This window comes from Coturnix japonica, chromosome 2 (genome assembly GCF_001577835.2).
Source record: "Coturnix japonica isolate 7356 chromosome 2, Coturnix japonica 2.1, whole genome shotgun sequence".
NCBI lineage: Eukaryota > Metazoa > Chordata > Aves > Galliformes > Phasianidae > Coturnix > Coturnix japonica.
The window spans coordinates 62,270,355-62,293,603 of NC_029517.1; the positions used below are offsets into that span (position 1 = coordinate 62,270,355).

A 23,249-nucleotide genomic window follows, 5' to 3' on the forward strand; every position below is an offset into this window, starting at 1 on the left:
CCTTGCTTTGTCTATGGCACCCTCTGTGATCCTTGCATCTTCCACCTGCCCCAGAGGGAACAGGCTCTCAGAAGAACCCCTTCCATAGCTATTTTGATAGGAACTCTCTTGCCACTGCCCTGGGCAGAGGGCAAGCACCATACTCTGGTCTATGGAGATCTTGGTCCCCCTGTGACAGTGTCACCACAACATGTGGGGCAGGGAGGTGGATAGGCATCTGAAGAAGTGGCTTTGACTAAACAGAACAATTACTGCTCCTTGTCCTGCTGCACATGGGGGAAGTGCAAATTTCCTTGTGTGAAGGAATCCTGCTCTTCTGCTTGTGAAGGTCTTCACCTGTTGCTGCGACTTTCCTTAAAGGACACAGAAGACTTTGTCTGATGACAGTCCTCAACTCTACTAATTTCAGTGAGTGCGGCCTGTAGCTGTAGTCCCTAATCATCCTGCTATGAAGGGAAATTGAATAAACTACAAGAAATGTGTACAGTGATTTGGAAAGAAATATGTCAAGGATGATAAAACTTTTGATTTCTGGTTTAACACTCATTCAGTATTCCAAGAGTAGCTGTAGCGCCTGTCCAATGCTATTAATTAGCATAACTGAGCTTCATTCACTCTAACTGTTCTTTTCAAACACATATATTGTTATTTATTCCCTATTTTGTTTTCCCACAAGGCACATTTCAAAACAGCATGTGCTGTTTCTGACGCAATACCATATCAATCTGATTATATTGTACATAATAAAATATGCCCTAAGATAGAGCACTGCAAGATATTTATTTAGAAGGACACCTTTGATGTTATGTGAACTAAAGAAATCTTTAAATTCTACTGAAATAAAAGTGAAATCTGGTGTCACTGTAATCAATCTTGATCCACTGCACAAGTCAGAGCTCTCTACAAGTGCAATTCTAATCTACTTCCAAATACAAGCTTCCAACTAGACAGTCAAGACAGGCGGATTAGCTCTTTGAACAGGAATTTTCTGAAAGCACCAATAGAAATGTATGGGTCTAATGCCTATTTTACAAATCAACTTTTCAATTAGAAGACTTTTACAACTTGTTTAAGAATAAGACGCCCATGTCACTGTCACTGTCACTCCTAAGTAATTCATGGGTTTAAAATTAGAGCCTCCTTGAACAGACTTTTGAGGAGCAAATAATGGAATTATTCCTGAGCTTTTTATATGGATACCAATGACTGCAATAGACAGCTACTTAATACTTCTCAATAACTGTTTTAGACAACTTGTCTAGATCCTGGAGAACACGGCAGATGCATTTGTTTCTTACCAACACAAAAATACAAGGCTTTCTAGAACTTCTCAGTTTTCAATCAATCCATCATATTCAACAAGAAGCTCTACAGAAAGTGCATGTTATAGCAAAGAGAAAAAGAAACAGTAGCATTACAACATACCTTTCACTGTGTTTGTACTACTCTGTGCTCCTGTCATTTGCTATGGCAGCTCAGCTTATCACTGCTTTTCCCTCGTATGCTCCTGGGCAGCACAACAGGCACTTCGGCAGCTTTGTTCTCTTTAACACAATCGGCTCTAAAGAAAAAGTTTCATTTGTATTATAGTATGTGGTAATTTTCAAGGAAAAAAAAAGACATCACCCCAAACCAATCAGAACAGCCTTTGTCTGAAGATCTAGCCTCTTTCTCAACTGATGCACTAATATGTGAATGAGGCCAGTAATCCATGAGATGAGGTATACAGAAGCCACTCACTCAAAAAGATGCTGAGAGAACATAAGCTACGTGGGTGGATGGTGGGAACAATAGCAAACATTTCATGTCGAGGTAGCTGGGAATGAATAATGCATGTGTTGGGGAAACAGTTGCCCCATTCTGGTGTGGGGAGGATGGAAAGCGTGGGTGTGGGAGGTATTTTCCTGATCAAGTTAGCATTTCTAATTAAAATCATCATCTGCATAGACCCAGAAGACGCAGTATGACGATAAAACAATGCATTTATATCCAAAGGGGAACCAATTACTGCTATATGGACCTACAAAGAAAGCTGCTCAGATGCAAAAATAATATTTTATGTAGGCAGGCAAGCAGACATACAAAAATGAAACCAAAAGACCAAGAGAAACTTTAACAGACTACGTGCTCTTTTGATCTGTGTTGTTTAGATATGCCATATAAATGAACACTTCATCTCAGCTGAACCATCCTTTCAAATTATCGTTAATTAAGTAATAATCCCTGAGAAATCTGTCATTACCAACAGTTAGGAACTGCTTTATTATGTTTGCCCCAGGCTATTGATGCTCAGACACAATGGCCACTAATTGCAGTAAGAACTAATTTCCCTAGAAAGACACACACATCTTCTAACTATCTGGCAGCATATTTTTGTTCTAAAATTTACTTTCAACTTGTGTAACTGAAGCATTGATCAGTCAGAAAATCTTTAATCTTTCCTCAAAGAAATCACCATTAACAAAAAGAAGGCAGATTTTCATTAGTGTTGTATGTTCTTAAATTTCTCTTGCAGACAACAACAACGGCAGGGGTTATAATCCCTATAAACGATGCATCAGCTCCAAATCCAGCATTTTCAATCAATGCAGTGAGCTTTGGATCAGTCCCAGCAATTCCTTTAAAAACAAGGGGGGTCTGTTATTTCCTTGGTTAACATTGCAGCTCTTCTTCTGTAACAAATAATTAAAGCAATAAGAAATTCCTGGGATGTCAATGACCAAAGTATGACATTTCATTCTGATAGCTATTTTCAGTGTAGACAAGCCAACTGGCCGTGAGAATTACCATTAAGTTACTGTTAAAGGGATAAATTGACAAAATTAATTGAGAGGCAGGGGGGAAAAAAAGAAATCTACCTGGAATTTAAAGTGATTTGCTCCACAAACACTTCTTCCCTCTTCTCAGGAGCAGAGTGTAAGGAAAAGCCTTAGAGAAAAGTTGCCACTGTCATTGCATTTCAACAGCACCCACACCACAATTTTAAAGGAACTGCCATTTCAGCTATTCCTTAAATAACCTCTTTTTTCCTCCATAATCATGTAATATATTTCTTTCACCTTTTGACTAGTACGTTGCTTTTTCTTTTTTTCTTTTTAATAAACTTACACATTCATTTTGCAGGAAATTGTATTTTAAAATGCTTCTCAAAGGGTTTTTTTTTTTTTTATCCTAACTCTTTCATTTGGGTTGAATTAATGCTGAATCCTGATTTGCAAAATAGAGGGAGAAGAAGAGAGGGAGAGAAAGGGAGAGAAAAAAAGCAGCTTAGCTTGTATCCCGGCTCCAAAACGCACATCCCCAATTCACGTTTCAAAATCAATCTTATTGTAACCTTTATCTGCACTAACGGCACTATTCTGTTACTTCTGAAACACAAACAGCAGCAGTGTAGTTATCTATCAGACTAGGTAGTCAAATCTGTTTTCTCCTCCTTTCCCCCTTTCATCACCAGTTCAGTTTGTTTTCAAGCCCTCAATGCCAGCTCTCACTTTATAGTTTTTATCCTTTTCCTTTTATTCCTTTTTCTTTTATTTTCTTTTCTTTTTTTTTCCCTAATGTTCTTCTCTCTCTTTTTTCCCCATTAAGATTCGAATAGGCCGGTTCCTCCACCAATATGTCTAACATGCGTGAATAGCCTTGCAGAAAAGCAGGGTCTCCTTTTGTCTGGGCCTGTATGGCTTGTAAGTCATTCTGCACCGATAGGCAAGGGCTACTCTCTCTGTGGGAGACTTCCAATAATTGCCAGAACAAATTAAACTGAGGCTTATCTATTCCTCTCTCCTTTCAGCTTGAAAATGGAGGGAACTGAGGAACAAGACCAATTTTAGCAGGTGACAATGCAGTGTACAAATAGATTGGATACAGCTTGTGTGAAGTCATGTTGCAGTCAGCAGTGGCAGGACACTGCTTTGAGGAGTAGGGTGGTGATGTGCTCCATGGACCCAGACAATCCTTCTGATCTGACAAATAAAAAATGAGTTGGAGATTAACAACAGCCCTTATAATCCCCATTGTGGCAGGCAGAATTAAGAAAAGGAGTATTTCTGGTCATACTTATGTGGACTGGGGTGCCCAGAAAAGCAGAATGGAATGTTGTGTGTACAAAGACAGACATGGCGTACCTTGAGAAAAAAAAGACAAGAAGTGCATAAGAAGTTCTGATATTCCCCCTTATACTCCCTACACAGTCTCTCCCAGCAGGCCCACTGTGTGCCTTAGTCTACGGGCAAGTGTCATGAAGTGCAGAATTAACGCTTACAGAGAACCAAAGTAATGAGGAGAGTTCTGTTTTGCCTCTGTGGTGAGCATTTGGCTGTCTGGGGCTGAAAAGAGTGTTTTAAGAGATAATATAGTTATCAGACACAGATTTTCTATAGCAATGAGCTGTCATCTTTTTTTGCAGACGAGATAAAGTGAGTTCAAAGTGCTTTCTCCAGGCAAAGATACACTCAAAGCCATGCAGTGGAAATGAATTCTTTGTCAGTGTCTGACAGAGAGATATGTGAACCATCAGATTTGAAAGGGACTTTTAATTTTTGGGGCTGCTGAATGTTAGTGAGAAATATTAGCATCTTCTCTTGACCAGCATGATTACTGCTATCACATGAGAGTATGTCCAACACTTTTCAGCATACTGTTGTCTGTCAAGCTCTGAAAAAACATCATTCACTGTAAACTAACTTCTCATTAACCACTCCCCCTCAATCAGGCTGTCCAGTTCTCACAGTCAATGAGAAATTAATGTGGAAAAAAAAAAAAACACAACAAAACCAGCAGTACTCAACATTAAGTTTCCTTCTATTTTACTCTCTGAACTATTCAGCAACTATTCACGTAGAGAACCTCCCTGGGCGTCCTCAACCACTGACCTGATGTGTGACTGTGCCAGGGTAGAAGTTAAGCTGAAACAGAAGAGGCAAACACTAGGACCTATAAGACCTAAAGGCAATAAGAAGATAGGGAGTAAATTGAAGGTTGGTGTGGTGCAGAAAAAGGGACTGAAGAATGAATGTGGAAAGAGGTGCGATGGGGTAATTTGATGAGCAAAAACAAGGTTCTCTTCTGAGAGCAAAGAGAGAGAGACTGCATTGTAAAGCCTCTACATCATCTATAGCAGATTTGGAAGATGTGGTTAGATGAGAGGGTATAACTACTGTCCTTTAACCCAATCTTTTATCAGGCATCTCCTAACTGTCCTACATTTACTGGGTTTAAGATTTATCACTCCCTCATATAATCTGCCAAACCTCTGGCCATTTGCTGCTTATGAAACACGGATTCTAAATATAAAATACAAAAAAAAATTTGAAGCAGCTTATAATAGGGCATGCAAAAACAATGGCCTCTGTGACTCAGTTCCTCATTTACAAAGCAGGAATAATATAGTATCAGTATTTCATCTCACATGAGCAATGAGAAGATGCCAAAATCACTAGTCATTTTTGCAAAATAGGGAACAGCAGAGAATTTGAAACCGCGGTGTCCTTGTTTTATCAGTATTCCATATCATGGCATCATGCAGCAGGCTGTCTGATGCTTAAGCACAGTGCTGGGTGCATTTCTCATGTGCTGTGCTTCTAGCAGACTCAGCTACTTCATGTGAGTTCTGGCTCTGGGAGATGTGATTTCCCAATTCCAGGTGAGGGGGAAGCTCTCTCATCTTTTCTAGAAGGCCAGCCGTGCAGGGCCTGCCAATAAAGACTCATACTGACTCTCTTTCTCTCTCCTATGATTACTTTTTGGCTCATTTGATTTATTATTCTTAATTATTCTGTATTATCTCACATTCCTTTTAATAAATTAGTTTCTCCTATCTCAATTGGGTTTCTTCCTCTTCCTTCCCCCAGCTTCTCTCAAGGGGATGAAGGGGTGCTACGAGATTAACTCTTCAAACTGTGACATGGTTACATACTTATACCTATAGTTGAACAAAATGGCTAAAAACCCAGAAGACGAAGTAGACCAACTCAAGAACCATATCAAATTTACTAAGATTATTATGACATAAATTTTTCATTTGGATTATTTCTCTGGGGGGGAACAAGGAAGTGAAGGGTCTACATTATAGAGATTTTATGAACTTTGAAGAGCATTTACAATTGTAACTAATAGCAGTATGGCACAGGTTACAACGTTGATTTGAGGCCAGATCAATTTATACTCTTTAGAGATCCTCTTCAGTATCATGGCCAGGGAAGCACTGCAGTAGCCATCCCTGGAAGTACATAAAAGATGTGTGGACATGGTGCTCAGGGATGTGGTGCAGTGGTGGACCTGGTAGTGTTAGGTTGATGGTTGTATTTGCTGGTCTCTTCCAACCTAAATTATTCTAAATGATATTTGGCATAGAACTCAGGACAAGAGTTAGGCTTGCTCAACAAAGCACTAGAATTTGGCTACTGTCGTTTACAAAGATGATCTCACTCTAACATCAAACATCAAAAGCAAAAACATAATAAAAGGAGGGAAATTATCATGGAATATCAGAGGGATTGAAAAAAAAATAAAATGCAAAGTCATGCTTTCAGTTTGTAATGTCAGACCCGAGAATGGCTTTTTGACCTTGATAACTTCTCTAACTTATCTTAGACAAGCAATTTTGTTTCTTAAACAGCCCATAACTGAACTAATTACTTAAAAAGACGTCGTAATTTTAGATCATTTTTAAAGATCTCTGGAGGAAACTATGGAAAAATACTTAACAGCTTCATTTTCCATTAGGTTCTCCATAAAAAAGAAAAGAAAAAAAAGGAAGAAAGAAATGTGGAAGTTTTACAGTGTGATTTTAATTTCTAAAAACTATGAACAGTCAGCAAATCTGCAACGACAAATCCATTCTGAATTGACTTTTTAACAGTCATAAGCCCACAAATTCAACTACTTCAGAAGCACACACCTCAGATACTCTGCACTATTTTAGCCCCACACACTCTTGTTTCTAGCAGTTCTTTTCAATCAAGGCAGGTAATGGTCAGTCACCATCCAGTGGGCAAATGCTTACATTGGAAATGGGTATTTTTAGAACCCTATGCAAATTAGCTTCTGCTTCCCTCTTGAAAACACAGCGAAGTCAATAAAACATACATTCCTGCAAACAAAATAAGAACTGAGGTTTTAGGATCAATTTCAGACATCATTGTTTATATTCAGGAAACCTTCCTTACTTAGGAGGAGTCAGTGAAGGGGATTTAGTGTCTATAAAATGGGCTAGATTGTCACTGGCTTTAATTAGTGCCATGCTGGAGAAATCTGAATATAGGATGAATGTGACCTTTCTCTTCATAAATAGGGAAATGCATTCATAGCAAGTAATTTTTTTTTGCAGAAAAACAAAGATCTGAAAGTAATTGCATTCTAGGGTGAATTTGGGGTTGACCTTTGAAGTCAATATACAGTGAAGAATGAGACATGCTCTCTGAGGCATGGACATCTATTCACCTGACCAGGACAGACCTCTTGCCAAAGCTTCAGGAACACAAGTCTGACTTTGCTTGTCGTGGCACTCAGTCTGCCCGGCCTGCTGCACCAAATGGGAACAAAACCAATGACTTCAAAAAGCACAAGATTTCATCTGGCTACAAGGCTGTGAGTGAACAAAGTTTTCTAAAGCCATCCATGTTTACCTTGCAGAACTGAAGTCTGTTGGTCCTTTATCACTTCCCCGTGGCTGTCAAAGGCTTCTAATGTAGCAAGGACAACATTACGGCATTCTGGATGCTCATCGACTGCTGCCTGACCTTTGTGGCTTTGGTGGGGCCTGAGGACCAACGTGTTCACTACCCTGCCAACTGCTCTGCAAATGCTTAATACATCAGGCTTTCGACTGGCCTCAATTGCAAATGGATCCAAAATAGCTTTTCCCTCTGCAGCCTGAATTGCTTATTTTTGAACACTGGACCAAACAAGCTTGTCTTTCTTTTGATTAGACAATCTAACTTTCCTGCCTGTTGAAGACCTTGGCAGTCTCATGTCTGCTGACCTCATGCTCAGTGCACAGAGTTCTCTGAAGGCCACTGTGGCCATTCACGTTTCTTTCTTCATAACAATTCTTTTTTTCCTGATTTGGCAAACTTTAATGCCCAAATAGAAACAGAACCCTTCCTGGATGTATCCTGTGGCAGCTTTTAAGCACTCATGTCATATCATATTATGATTCCTGGCCACTTTAAAGCTAGGAAAGGGCTGCACAATGTCATGACTGGGAAACCTCCAAGGAACACCCACTTGTCACAGATATTTCTTGCTAATTCTGCAGATGGTATGTTCTTTCTTCTGAATAGGACTCTGAGGCTTTAAAAGATGCAGCAGTCCTTTCAACAAGGGCAGCAGTGAAGTCTTGTGTGTCCTTTCCAAATTCTCATCCAGCTAATCACATGTGCAAGACACACTGCTAAGCTCTATCACTAGATGCCTGCTTCCTGCTAGAATTTTCTGCATAGCTAAATCCGCTGTTGTTTCCTCTGTGTGTAGCAGCCATCTTTGGTTCCTGGACCATTTGAGAGCATACAGACTCTAACTGCTGTTCTATCTTATTCCAGATAATGGAATGGAGAAATATGGAGAAAATTCAATGATTGTAGCCCATAAAAAAAATCCATAAAGATGAAAGGTGTTATAACTGTACGTTAATTATTCATCACTAATGTTACACATACTAATGCTTTCCTCAAATGATAATGCACCCACCTGAGCTGTAAACATGTAGTTAAAGAGCTATAGGTTTTTTTAATTTGATTTTATTTTTATTATTCAAACTTGGCTAAGATCTTTACCAGAGAGGTAGAAACAAGGTTTTGTGAATATAAAATCCCTTCCTCACCTGGGGATGAATTTAGAGAAGTAAAGGAAAAAGACACTGTTGATAGCTTCTAGAGAACCACGAAGCCCCTGCATCAGATCAAGCACGATTCAAAGCCACCACTACAGCACACATATGCTGTATATGCACAGCAAGGATGCTGAAATCTCTGCTGAGCACAGAACTGCTTAATGCTGTCTGCAAAATTACCCTGTAGGCTGTCCAGCCTATTAACTACTGACGTCAACAAAAATAGCAACTGGAGATTCCTGTAGCTAAATATATTTTTGCCCTGCAAAGCTGTTTTGGGTCTAAACACAAAGATCTCTTCACAACCATGTGAAACAACCGACTCCCGGCAGTAATGCTTAATGGCTCTGTTCAATGTAAACTGTGCACTTAGGAGTGATCATGGTATAATTGTAGAAAAATGCATTAACAAATAAAGCTTTAAAGGAAAAAAAGCACTAAAAATCAGATAGTTAGCTGGAAATGAAGTTGTGAATCTCAGGTAAATTCAATGCAAACTGCAGTCTCTCTAAATAGGAACAGCAATAAAGAAGCTTTGGTATTATATTGTTATGAATGAGATGGTGAGTGGTCTCCTGTTGTTTCACTTTTTCTAAATTCTGCCAACAGATGCTATTAAAAGGAAATAAGATTAAGCTGTAAAACAGAATCTTTTACAGTGGTAATCACAACAGAGTAAACAGTGTCTGTCTCCAGTTCTGAACAGGAGGCAGCAAGTAGCTTTCCACTCAGTAAAACCATATTCATGCCGGAATTTTCTTTCCTTGCGGGACTAAAAAGAACAAGGATGAAGTGAGACCCTGGGCTACAGGCTGCAAGGCACTGAGGTGAGATACGGTGATGGATGTGATCCTGTCACCAGATGAAATGTGTCTGTGAATGTGTGTGTGTACCTAGATGTACATAACATTTACTTTTAGTTAGCTTAACATCAGGTAAAACATTTTACTGTAATTTAGTCACTGCCCATGAAGAAGAGCTTAGAGGGGAACGGTGATCCGGCTGCTGCTTGGAGGAAGGAGTCAGTGCTGGGACACTTGTGGCAAATTCTGTCCTGGGGTGTGAATTGGCAAACACAGCTCCCTGTCCAAGTCAGAGAGTTCATCCAGGGTGCATATCCCATGCTGTGAACTCTCATCCAACCAAGAGCTGCCAAGTACTAGTTTCCAGTAAGCAGGAAACAGTAGTTTCCAAAATATGCATGGTTTGAAAGGCAGAGCACAAAGCTGCTGCAGGTGAGCTGGGAGACCCTATCTAGGTGACCCTGTATAATAATTCCAACTATACTAGCGTTTTCTTTTTGTCTGGACTGGAAATTACAATCAATACTACAAGCCACAGCTAAACACAGTAACTTCAAAACTGTTTTATGTTTTGGATGTGGCATTGCATTAACATGATGAAAATCAGAGGAGCTCATTCTCAATTATTTAGATTTGTCTCATCTGTCCAGACTGAAGAACTATATGGGGTCACGGAGCAGTTATCTCAGTCTTTTATGTCAACAGATGACAAGTTTTTTGTTACATGGGAAAACTGGAGATAGTGCATCTTCTGGGGTTTGATCACTACCCAGCCTGGCTGCACGCCTCAGCAGCACATGAAATATGCAGCCCATGTTAACTTCTCAACAGGCACATCCTGGCAGTTCTTGTGAGCTCCGGTCTCAGCAGGAGATAAGATGCTATGCATCATTAAATCAGCACCAAACAACCACCTATTACTAGTGCAGGAGAAAGGCTCAATCAACAAGTGTTCCCAGTAAGGAATAATCACTAATAATGAACACTGCATGAATTTCAACAATATCTATTGAAACATAAGCCAGAAGACCACAAAAACATCTTCAGTACTACTGAAGCTTGAGCACAAGCACTAGAATAACATGCCAAAAGCTGTTTGAAATTAGATATTTGGAACAGTATTTATGTTCTTGTTCAAGGCCCCTCAGCTCTCAGCTTTTAGACAAAGCAGACAATTTGGCTGCAAAAAAGTTATCATGTACCTTAGTAGGGTAAGTCACCACTTAACATGACTGGAAAACATCAATTTCCTATCATATAACAGATATAATTTGGGACTAATTTTCAGTTGAAATAAAAACTTTGTTCCAGGCTACCCTTAAGAAATGAAATCAAGGTTTTTTGTTTGTTTGTTTTGCTTTGTTTTTTGTTTGTATGTTTTTTCTTTACTGTTGGATAGTATGTGGTGATTGGGATAGACAGAGTGAGAGAAAAATGAAAGGTTAACCAGTACCAAGTTTGTCTGTTCTGCACAGACAAAATATTAGTGGTCTGAACCACTACCCTTGTCTTTGACCAAGGAGGTTCTGGCCTAATCTCTGCTCTCTGGGAGCAGTTCTGCCTCATTATCATCTCACTTAAGCAGCACGTTGCAGCTTGTCCTTGGGTGTCTTCAAACCTCCCTTCAATTTTCACTCCAAGAAAGATGAGTTTTGTTTTTTTTCTTTTTTTAAAATTTAATTTAATTTTTATTTTTCAAATCATAGAATAGAATCACAGAAGGGCTCAGGTTGGAAGGGACCTCAAAGCCCACCAATCCCAAACCCCTGCCATGGTCAGGGCTGCCACCACCAACTCAGCTGCCCAGGGCCCCATCCAACCTGGCCTTGAGCACCTCCAGGGATGGGGCACCACAGCTTCTCTGGGCAGCTGTGCCAGGGCCTCACTGTCCTCTGAATGAAAGATTTCTTGCTAACATCTAACTTGAATTTCCTTTCTTTTAGTTTAAATCCATTCTCCCTTGTCCTGTCACTTTTAAACCATGCTCTTGCACCTTCCGCTGGACTTCTAAACACTTAGCACCCTTTCAGTGCAAATAAATGTTCCTTTCTTCTGCTTCTCAGGATTCACGTGGCTTACAGTGCAATGGGGACACTGACATTTGATTCTAAGGATGGCACGCAATATTTGCTGGCACCCATTATGCCCATATGTAACCTCCTGAGGCTCTGCAGATGTTCAGAGGGCTCAGGGATGCCCAGGGCTTCTTCTGCTAGCAAGAGGACAGTCTCAGAAAACATCTGTGTAGCCTCACTTTTTCCCTTGTAGCTTTGCAGCTTAAAAATACAGCTGTAAATCATACCATGTTGCTGGGAGTAATAACACTTGTATAGTCAACCTTGAGAATAAAGGATTTTAGTTGGATTTCCCAAAGAAAAGGGTGTACAGTCATTTCTTACTGCCTGTCAGTCCTCATCTAATACAATTGGAATCCATTTAGCCAATTTCAACTCTGTTTGACAGAGAAGATGTTATAGCAGATAAGGAAGAGGATTATATGTGATATACCCAAAGGACTTCTTTTTCCACAGCAACTTTGTGTATCAACTTCTCTACAAATATATCTGCTATTTTAATGTGCCACATACATGTTGCTTGAGCAGTTGTGTAATAAATGTCATCTTTTTAATGTGTATTTACAGTTTAAAATATGCCCCGAGATCTTAATTTGGAATGAGAATGATAGTGTGCAATTAAAATCTGAAATGAAATATAGCAGGAACACTGTAGGTTGTAACTGCAATTATTGCCATGAAAAGATGACATGCCTGAGATACAGTCTGTCTATCATTGTGTGAGTGCAAGTTCAGCAGGGAAAGAACCACTATTTGTTATGAGGTTATACCTGCCAATCAGGATAGTCACCTTGATCCTCTCTGTTAAGATAAGATAAAGCCAAGCTGTATCATCAGTGATCTAGTGCTTGATCTAGTGGGGGGAGGGGGCAACCCTGCCCACAGCAGGGAGTTGAAACTAGATGGTCTTTGAGGTTCTTCCAACCCAAGTCATTCAATGAATCCATGATAACCATGACAGCAAAGTATCTGCTTGCTTTTAGAAGATGGCAGCAATGCTGCATCTTCAGGAAGACCTGTGTGGTAAAAGTTAAGTGACCTTTTAATTGTGACAGTTATACGAAATGGTTTGAATAATTACCTATGAAAAGATCCTTTTGTATATCTTTACAGACATCTTGCAATGAGATGCTCTTTTGTGGCATTTTCATTTCCATTCTAAACCACATTAATGATTCATTGAGTTGGAGAATCTGATGGAAAGGAAAAAAACAAAATAACTTGATGCTTCTAATGTTATCACTTGGAGGCTCAGCTGAGCAGCCTCTGTGGCTGTGGTGGGTGAGATCCCTTCAGTGCAGCAGAGAATGTGGGGAGCTCTGCCTTGTACTGGACCATCTCACCCCCCCCCCTCCCCGCAGCCATTCCCAAGCAGATGGTGGGGAAAGACCATCTGAAACAGCTGTAAGCAGCAGTAAACAAGCTGCAAACAAGCCTACCAAGGGAAATTCTCATTTGGTGGTGCTGGCTTTATCATCTGCATCTGAAAGTTTGTGAGTCGTTGCTTCTGTTTAATTCAACATATAACATGCTGCAATAGAAATCAAAATGGGGGATGAAAGAAGAGGTGAAAATTGGAGAAAAGGAACTTGTGTTACAGACAAAGCAGAGACCTGAAAGCCATAATGCAGATTAAAACAGTAGGGTTTTTTTTTTTTTGTATGTTTTTAGCTGTTTCCTTCCCCCTGCCCCAGACACAGATGTTCAAGGTAATATCTACAGAGTAAGAAATGTCCTGCCTATACAGGAGAGGAGTATAAGCTTAATTATATCTGTATGCTTTTGCAGGAAATCACAGAGGTGATGCACTTGTATTAATCTCATCGAACTCTTCTGCATTATTACAATCCTGCAGGAAATTTAAGCCCATATAAACCTAAAGCCTTCCCATTCAAAAGCGAGACCCCAAATCAGCAATTCTTTTCTGTTTTGCATTTTCAGCATGAGAGACAGAATAAGATATACGTTTAGAGAAAGGAAGCAGGCTCCGCAATGCTCACACAAACCTATACGGGATATGAAATGGAAATTAGAAGCATTTTATGTCATGTGTTTCCTCTAGCCTGTCGGCGAAACTTAAAACAGTGGTGATGACAACTGATAACAAACAGCAATATTAATCTTTTCAAGGAAAAGTAACCTGAGATCACTACAAAGCTGAAACTCGGTTTTGTGAAATTCAGAGGTGGTATCGTCAGAAGTCTGAAGGAGTCTCCATCAGCCTTAATTTTTCTCCATACTTTGTGAAAGGAAGTTGTAACAAACTAGGGGGAAAGTGCTATAATGTGATGGAAAGTACAGCAATAACAGCAAGGTAGCAAAGTCTTTATCTGCAGAAAATGAGGACAAGCCCAAATGAGGCAGCCATGGTTGCAAAAATGAAGAAAAATAGCTGCTTATCCTTGGAAGGCCTCAGGTAGGCAGGGATTTCAAGTGAGATCCCTCACCTGCCAACCCTTCAGTGAGGTCTGGGAAGGGGTGCATCCTGATTCCACCTCTTCTAGTCATTCAGATGCATTGCATGCACCTGAGCTCCCCTGAGTTGGCCCTGCCTTCCTACCAGGTGCTCAATCATTGGTTCAAGCCATGATTTAGCATGGCTACAGGGGGTCAACCTCTCCTCCCATGTAACAGCTATAGGACAAGAGGTCCGGGCATCAGGTTGTGCTGGGGAGGTTCAGGTTGGATATTAGAAAAAATCTCTAATCAGAAAGAGTGGCACAGCCTGCCTAGAGAGATGGTGGAGTCACTGTCCATGGAGGTGTTCAAGAAACACATAGATGTGGCACTGAGGGACATGGTCAGTGGGCATGGTGGGGATGGGTTGATGGTTGGACTAGATCATCTTAGAGGTCATTTCTAATCTTAACAATTTGACGATTCTATGACTCATGGTATTTATATAAGACAAATTCTCTAAGTGCCACTGAAGGCAGGTATCACAGTAGTACCACAGACTAAAGGAGCTTCTATAAAGTGATGAAGGACACCTCAAATACAAAACTCAAGTAGCAATCTAACAATCATAATTCTCTTCAGAGTTGAAATATTCTTTTAATAAAACACCTCAAGTAAGAACGGTATTTCAGCATCAGCTTTCCTAGTATTTCAATTGGGTAAATTGTGCCATGCTAACAGGTAGGGTAGAAGTGATGGTGAGATTTTTCTATGTTAGAAGAAGTTGCCATAGAGAACATGAGAAACACTGACCCTAAGACCCTGTAAGGAAATGAGCCCTGTGAGGCTCTTTCTTGTTCATTTTGCAGTCAATATCTTCACAAATTCACTCAATACAATATCTTCAGTCCCTAATTAAGACGTTGGCAGGTAGAGTTTGTTTGAATTTATGTCAGGGGATTTATTCTAATCTCCTCCTTTTCTGTAATGCTCATCTGGAAGGGCAAAGAAAATGTTTCACCACTTCTTGTGAAAGGGACTCTACCTGATACTCCCCTAATTGTGTTAGAAATCCCTGTGAATCTGGGCAGAAGCGAAACATCACCCAGACACGTCTCCTCTTGGATAATCAGCATTTGCTGCCTACAGTGCACTAACTACCTGGCTCACAGCAAGTGGTGCAGGAAGACCATGCTGCAGGAGCTAGAGCTGAGGGAGATCACTTTGGAGGGTCTGAGTCAAGAGAGTAGAACTGGTCTATGCGTCACAGATCATATTCATCAGAAAGTCACAAGTGGAAAAACAGCATTAGTCTAGACCATTCCCAACACAGTTACTCAGCCAGGACCAAATCTGCCACTGATGCATATTAAGAAAGCACTTCATGAATAGCTCACAGAGTAAGGTTGCCTTCAGCATGAATACATCTATTGCAAACTGGCCACAAGCAGGGAAAAGCGCTGCTTGAACAATATCCAGTGAATATGCTATTCAGCTGATTTGTATTGTTGTTGTTTAAAAAAAAAAGATCAACAAAACCTCCCCCCTCTTCCCACTATTCAGCATGCTTTGCTCATCAGAAGAGTTACAACAAGTCCCTACCCTTACATACATCTGCCAGCCCAGTCCACAGAGAAAAGTTCTTCACCAGAGGGCAGCGAGCATGGAACAGGCTGCCCAGGGCAGTGGGCATGACTCCAAGAACACTCCAGAGTTCATGGAGTGTTTGGTCAGTGATCTCATAGGGTTCAGATGTTTGGTAGTGCTGTCTGGAGCCAGGAGTTGGACCTGATGGTCCTTGTGGTCCCCTCCAACTCAGGATATTCTACGATTCTATGAGATGCCCTTCTCCCTTCTCCCTCGCCTACTACTCCACCTCTGCTTCCTCCCTTGCACCCTGCTGCCCATAGCCCTCATAAGCAAGGTCATTCAGGGCTTTTCTTTCATATTTTGACTGCTGCAGCACTTCCCTGCTCTCCTATCTTTTGCTTTGGCTCAGTGCACCATTTGCTCATGGTCCGGTTTATCTGTGTAAGTTAAATGGAAGTCACTTGTGATGCATTCAGCCAGGGATGTGTGGGAAGAGTACAGCACAGCCTGACATTGTGCATGGAGTGGATCTGCTGTGTTGCCACTCCTAACAGTCTCGGGACTGAAAATATCTGCCTTTATCAGATGCTGTGAACATGGCTGGCTTTAATTAAGTCCAACAAAGATATGCTGGGGCTCAGCAGGCTTGCGTTTTAGATGCTAAGGTACGAAGGTAGTGGCATCATTCCATTCCATGCATTAAAATGAGGATTCAGCATGAACCGTGCAATTAAGGACAAAAAGGAGAAAAAAATGCAATTGAATTGAACCTGACAGCGTGAAAGGAATCAATAGCTTTATTTGCTGCTTAATGGTGATGATACTGTTTTCATTTCATTATATGTGAGTCACAACCAGCTTTGTGCTGGCTTAATTGTATTCCTCAGCAAGTAAACTGAGGCATGCAATTTGCACCTGTTAAAGAAAGCTTATTTAAGACTATCATAAATTGGTTCTGAGAAACCAAATCAATTTGCTTCCAATCTAGCACACTAGATCATTTAAGCATGATATCCTTTTAACTTTTTTGTTTTTTATTTTTATTTATTTTTAATAAGAACAGCCTAATAAGGATTCTTTTTACTGACGAGACAGAAAATCTAAAGGGGCTGCAGCAATGCATCTTGTGATCTGTGCACCACAATGACCTGCTTCAGTTTTCACATGTTCAGGATTCCATAGTAAACCCCAGCTTCCTCTGTCTCTCTGAAGTGACTCCAGCTTTTGGCAGTGGTTGAACACACTGTATTTACTGCCTTTCCTTTTCATGGCCTCTCAACCAAAAATATCACATAAAAGAAGCAGAAAGAGGAACAGAAGTGGGTGAGAAAAGAACTTAAAGGAGGCAGCTGAGGAAGGAATGATGGTCACAAGACTGAGGTCATTGTAGGTGTTTTTTAAGCAAAGTTGTAACGAGGAACACTCTCCTCATTCATATTTACTGTACTCTTACTGAGCAGTTCAGCTTTGAAGAGGTTTTGCTATGGTGTATCTGAAAAGGCACAGAGCTGCAAATGAGTTTCAGTAGACCACAGATGCTAGGATGCACTGGCAAAATGCGAAAGAGGTCCGGGATTGCCACCCATGACCAACCCCTTTGTCTTTGTCCTCTTCACATGGTCTACTTTGCCCAATTCCTCTTCCCCCTCAGTGCCTGTGTCTTTGTTTTTAGTAGCCTACTTTCCTCTAGCATCCTGGAGAGGGCTGTGCATGTCATCATCTGTATGTGGGAGTCACACGGAGCCCTCCAGGAGCCCGGAGAGCTCCAGGAAACTGATTAACTCCAGATACCTGCAGAGTTCCATGAGCCTATCGCCCACCTCAGTTGCTGGAGCAGTCAGAAATACCCAGACACTGCCAAATCTACCCCAGGCTCTTCCTGAGTCCTCAAGTGAAGGTGAAACAGAGAGATGCTGAGGCTCTCATCCTGCCTCTAGAACAAGGATGCAAATGCTATTTCTGCTTGATCCTCAGATTTAGCCTGAAGTGGCAGCTTTCTCAGACTTAAATTTGGTTTTGCCCCGGTGCTCTCTTTTTCCTCTTTCTTCATCTTGCAGCACCTGTGCCACTGCTGGATATTCACAAGTTCATGTTTCACGGGAGCAAAGGGACTCATAATTATTACCGCCATTTCCAAATTGCCTTTGCTTCACTGATCTGTCCTTAACTACAATCTCAATTACCAGGGATTGCACGTTTTAATATCACTCTGAATTGCTAAAGTGGGGAGCTTTAAATAGCTCAACTGTCACATCACAGCTGAGGCCTAATATTGTTTTCCTCTAATCAAGAAATGTTAGCTGTGGAGAGGTGTTGAGGTGGGCCTAACAATAGGGTCTCTGCATGGGGAAGGCAGATTTTCATGGCTTTGTGTAGAACCTGAAGATTTCCTTGGGGACCTAATGAATTAAACATTAAGCCTATGTATATGATGGTAGATATAATTCTATGATTAAATTCAGAAAAAGAAAAAAAAAAAAAAAAAGCATCTACATATGAAGACCTCCAAGACCTTTATTATGTCTCACAGCATAATTGGGAGTTAAAATGCACTGCTATTCTACAACAAAAATCACACTATGGATATCTATTATTTCACATTGACTTTCTGCATAAAATACATTCAGCTTGAGAGTAAAGTGCCTACCTGTTTCCTGACTGCAGACTGTACATAGATCTTTCTGGGTGATGTCTTTTTCACAACTACCAAGCACAGATTGCTAACTGGCCACACTATGCCACCGTATACAGTTCTACTGGCCATATTGCTATAAGGCAGGTTGTGACTAATTATCTGTCTGAAAACATTTCTGAGGATTACAGAAACTTCAGTGTCTGCCTGCCTATCTGTGTTGAGTCTTCAGGGCACAGTGAAGAAAAAGCAGTGAAAGAAACTCATGAGTTTCGTTAGACCCTGAGCAAGTAGGTGTTCTTTTTAAGTGGTAATTTTTCAGAATAAAGTTACATGCAAATAGAAGAAAAATCCTCTCCTTCCCCCTCCTCTCTGGGCTATTTAACACCTTTTCAATGTAAGAGGAATCCCTGACAGAGGACCATCAGGTTCTTGGAATAGTAACTTGGGATCTCCACTTCAATCATTCATGACCCCTTTTCTCATTTGATAGAGCTGAGGCCAACTGCAAGGCAAGGAAGGACTTTAAGGGAACTGCAGATTAAGATGTGTTGCCTGTTCCTACCCTTCATAGTTTCTGAGAATAATCAAGAGAAGTCCTTTTTAAGCAGCTGACTTCCATTCCCCTCCTTTCCCGTGCATTAAGGCACATACAGCCTGAAGGTAAGAAGAAAACATAGTCATGGAGACCTTCTGAAAATAACACGCCTTCTCTTCAAGTTGCTCATAGCTAACATTTCCAATTTCCATTATGTGAAGTCAGAATGAATGTTTTGAGTTTTGCTCTGGTGTCAGAGTTGGGAAATTTAATTTCCATGGGCCACCAGAGTGACTGCTGGGCAGACTTTATGGCTTCCCTTACCTCTGGCTCCAGGGGGGAAATGTGGGTGAGAGCACTGCCCAAACTATCAAGGAGACTGTGAAGACAAATACATCCAGTACCTGTCAGCAGATTGGTGCTGTGCAGGCAGAATAGACAGAGATCACACACCACTGGGCTATTTACCCAGAGTTGCTATTTCTGATTGGAAAAGTATCTGATTTAGCAGCTGGGATGTATGACTCTGGGCCAGTATAGCCCAGAGAATAACATTTTATCTAAGTGGAGGTCTGATGCCTATAATGACATAATTTATTCAGCCTGGTTTGGGGAGGAATTTCTATTTTACAAGTTGTATTGATTCAAGAACAAAAGAAAGTATTGTTTTGTTTTTCTCCTTTTGATCCTGAAAGAAAGAAGGAACTGTAGAATAGGAAAGAACCTTTATGCTCAAAACAAGAGGCTAGAATCACTTTGCATAAAGTCTAATATGTCCCTGTGCCCAAAGATCCACTAAGTAAAAATAGGTTGCAAGGTCCTGATTGAGACCAGATCACTGCAGTATGTTAGCAGCCTTTGTCTGCCTGTACATGAGGGGGAGTACAGAGAGAGAAATGCTTTCATGGAAAACAAAGCAAACAGCACTTTGCAATTGCTTTATTAGGGTATTATGAGCTTCCAGACGAGCAAGGTAAACAACTGTTTTTTATTAAAAGTAGCAGATCAATGCTACAAGATCAGCAGGAACTGAGAATAAAGCAGAAAAAGAGAAGATCGACTCTGCTTAGTTGCACCCTCTCTGTCCCATTTTTGCAACCCAATTTAAAATTTCCCCAAATTTAAAACCTAATGTGAAACGTGGCCATCTGTCTATGCTGAGGAAGGGCACACAACTGTGTACAAGCAGAGGAATGAAAGCATGACTCAGCGGATCAGCTCTTCACTGGCTTTCCAGTTTTCTGTGAAGAGTAAGATAATAGAACCCCAGAGAGGTTGGCTTTCTGTCTTCTCTTGGCCATGGAACAGACTCCTGGTTCCAGCTGCTTTGAAGCCGGTCATGGAGGAAAGCCGAACTCAGGAGTTCCTGCTTTTCTCCCAAGGCTGGAGCTGGAACATAAGCAGAGTTGACTGAAAAGCAGAGACATATTGCGACACTTGTGGCTGGGAGATTTGAAGTTTTCCATAGATCTAATTGCCAAATTGGATTACACCAGAAGACAATGATTATATGGGCATCATTCAGCTTGCCTCTTCACTGAGGTTGGAGAACTTTATATCTCATAAACTATGTGAACCTCTGTCCTTTTGCCAGCATGTCAGTATAAAAGCTACTGTTAAGACAGGAAAGCAAGTGATGCTTATGTGAACAGTCAATACAAAGCACAACTATAGCTTTCCATAGTATCTGGTAGCTATACCAGAACTTTTTTTGATGCATCTACCTAGGAAAACCTCATGCTCTTTGCCAATTACATGACTGGGTTATTAGGAAAGCAAAGATGCAACCCTGGCATTCATTTACCAGTGTTTGGAAAACAACAGAAAGAAGATTCAAGTTTGGAAATCAGAAAACAAATGGTGTAAATTATGAAAACCTGAGTTCAAGAGATTAATTGATTACTGGAAAACTGTCCTCTTGATAGTCCCTCTATTACATTTTGAGCACCTATCATGACATTAAAGTATCTGTGAATTTCCATGTATGTTCTAAACATCATTGTTACATTAGTGACAAAACTTTATCTAATGTGTGGTAAAAACAGTCATTGAATGATTCAATACATTTCTGTATTTCCTGGTGGATAAATAATCATCAACAGCTGAGTGAAATAAACAAACTAGATAGCTCTCACATTTCCTTAAGGCTATTGCTGACTTCTGTGAAACATGCAAAAGCGAAGTCATTCTGGTTTCTGTTTGGTAAATCCACAGACAACCAAATCTTTCAAAACTGAAAAACACCATCATGAAATTCTGTATAGTCATATACAGACTTTGCTACTGGTGGCTAGGAGTAAATGATTTGCTATTGCAATAAATAAGAAAAGCTAAATTACACATAGCAAATGAGTGCACAAGAGCTCTTCAAGCGACCCATTTTCCTCTTATATTATTCTGTTCATGTGACACATTACAGAACTCAGACATTCCAAATGAGTAACCCATTTCTTGTTTTACAGTGGATGCAACATGGGAGGAACAAGGTAAGGTATATGTCTTATTTGGGTTAATCAGCCACACTTGTCCTGGGGGAAAATCGTAATGTGCAGTTCAATGGAAAAAGCTCAGAGGTGGTAACAGACCACAAACTGAACAAGACTCAAAAATGTCCTGCTGCTACTGAGAAAGGAAGCACCATACTGGGACGTAGGAACAGGGAAACAGCAAGATATCTAGAACAGCCCTTCTCATTACACTTTGCACTGGGGAAGCTTCATGTGGGGTTGTGTCCGTATCTGTTCGTATTCAACGTGTGTGCAGCTCAAGTGGAGATGTGGCAGAGGTAGGCACTGAGACAGATAAGAGGTCTGGAAAATATGGCTTCAGAGTAGAGCTTTAACGAACAGCAGCTAATTAGCCTGAAGAAGAAGGAACTAAGGAAGCAGTATTGTAACAGTCATCAAGAATGTAAGATGGTGTCATGAAGAAGAAAGGCATGATCTGCTCCTCTGTGCCCATTGGGAACAGTCTACACAGTCAGGCCAGGGAGGGGTGGATCATGGATGAAGGACACTGCGCAGATGTGCCTCATCGAGCATGGTGACAGGCCACGTGGGGAAGTTCTTGTATCTCCACTTGAGGACATCTTAAAAAGCAGGCTTAAGTTGGAGGTATAATTGATCCTGTGTTCAGGAAGAGATGGCCTCTTGACCTTGCAACCCTACTTTCTTTATATTTTACAGATCTACAACTGCTGCTGAGTCAGCACAGAGCACTTACATCCCTCACCCAGGCTCCTGGCTTCACCAGTGTCCAGTCACAGAGATTTCAGAGGGTGTGCAAAGATCCTGTGCAAATGCATGACCAAATCACTTTAGCATTTGGCTCCCCTTGGAAGAATGTACCTTTATGATCCGATATGTTTTTAAGATGATCCAGTTTATCAATAGATATTTCTGCTATTCTGGTATTTCAATAGATACCAATAGCTATGTATGCATGCTGACACAAATATATTTCCAAATTCTTAAGTTTGTCTGTTTGTTTTCTTTTTTCTTTTTTTTCTTTTTTTTCTTTTTTTTTTTTTTTACTAGATTCTTAGCATCAGTGAAAACTAGTGACAATGAATTTCACATTTAACTGTGCTCTTGGGTAAAAAAGATAACCCCTCTAAGCAGTTTGTTGTGTGTTATAAAGAAAAGGTAATTGTGAGTTCCTAAGTTGCCTCCTCTATAATATTCATTACTTAGTATACACCCATCATGCTCCATTTTATTTGTTTAATCTTCAGACTAAACAGCTTCAGGATTTTCACTGTCTCTTCATATGGAAGTCTTTTTGTGTCTCTAGCAATTTTCATCACCAGTTCCTGAATCATCTCTGCTGAACTAAACAGCATGTACAAACCTCTTTCTTTTGATTGAGGCAATGGAAATAAATGCACATTTGGGGGATGGGAAGTAGGGGAGAGAGGAGAATTTATTATTACATTTGTTTTTAGAACATTTTTTCTACATCTGGTTTTCCACAGCTTTTAAAATACATGGCAGTATTGGAGAAATTGCAGACATTTCCAAGGGTTTGTTCTGATCTCAGGAAACAGTGCATGCAAGGCATATCGATTTCTTTCTCTGTATTGATCCTGCTTCATTACTTAACTTTCAAGCCCATAAAATCTGATTGTTGGAAAAAATACTGATAGCTTATTATTGGTTAATTAGAATTTCTATTACAGCTGGTGTGTGATTTTCCCTTTCAAAAGAAAAACAAGAAACTAAATTCAAGATTATTATTCTTCATAGAATTAAAATGTAAACTCCATTAAGAATTAATGAAAAGCACCCAAAGAACTGTAAGCTCTGTACTATTTGTCCAGTATATATGAATAGGAACCTCGTATTTATTGTTCTTGCTGTCTTTTCAAGAGCTGTGTAGATTTTTC

At 40.4% G+C, this 23,249-nt stretch overlaps 1 protein-coding gene across 2 annotated transcripts in view; it reads right to left on the minus strand.

Annotated features, from left to right (window-relative positions):
* CDH20 (cadherin 20) overlaps nucleotides 1-23,249 on the minus strand; it is a 110,787-nt gene that overhangs the window by 46,977 nt on the left and 40,561 nt on the right. Inside the window, exon 2 of one of the 2 annotated variants that reach the window (XM_015854639.2) lies at nucleotides 1,426-1,561. The exons of the other annotated variant lie outside the window; for it this stretch is intronic. The gene's annotated coding sequence lies outside the window, so the exon portion shown is untranslated. The remainder of the gene's footprint in view (nucleotides 1-1,425; nucleotides 1,562-23,249) is intronic. 2 annotated transcript variants of the gene reach the window in all.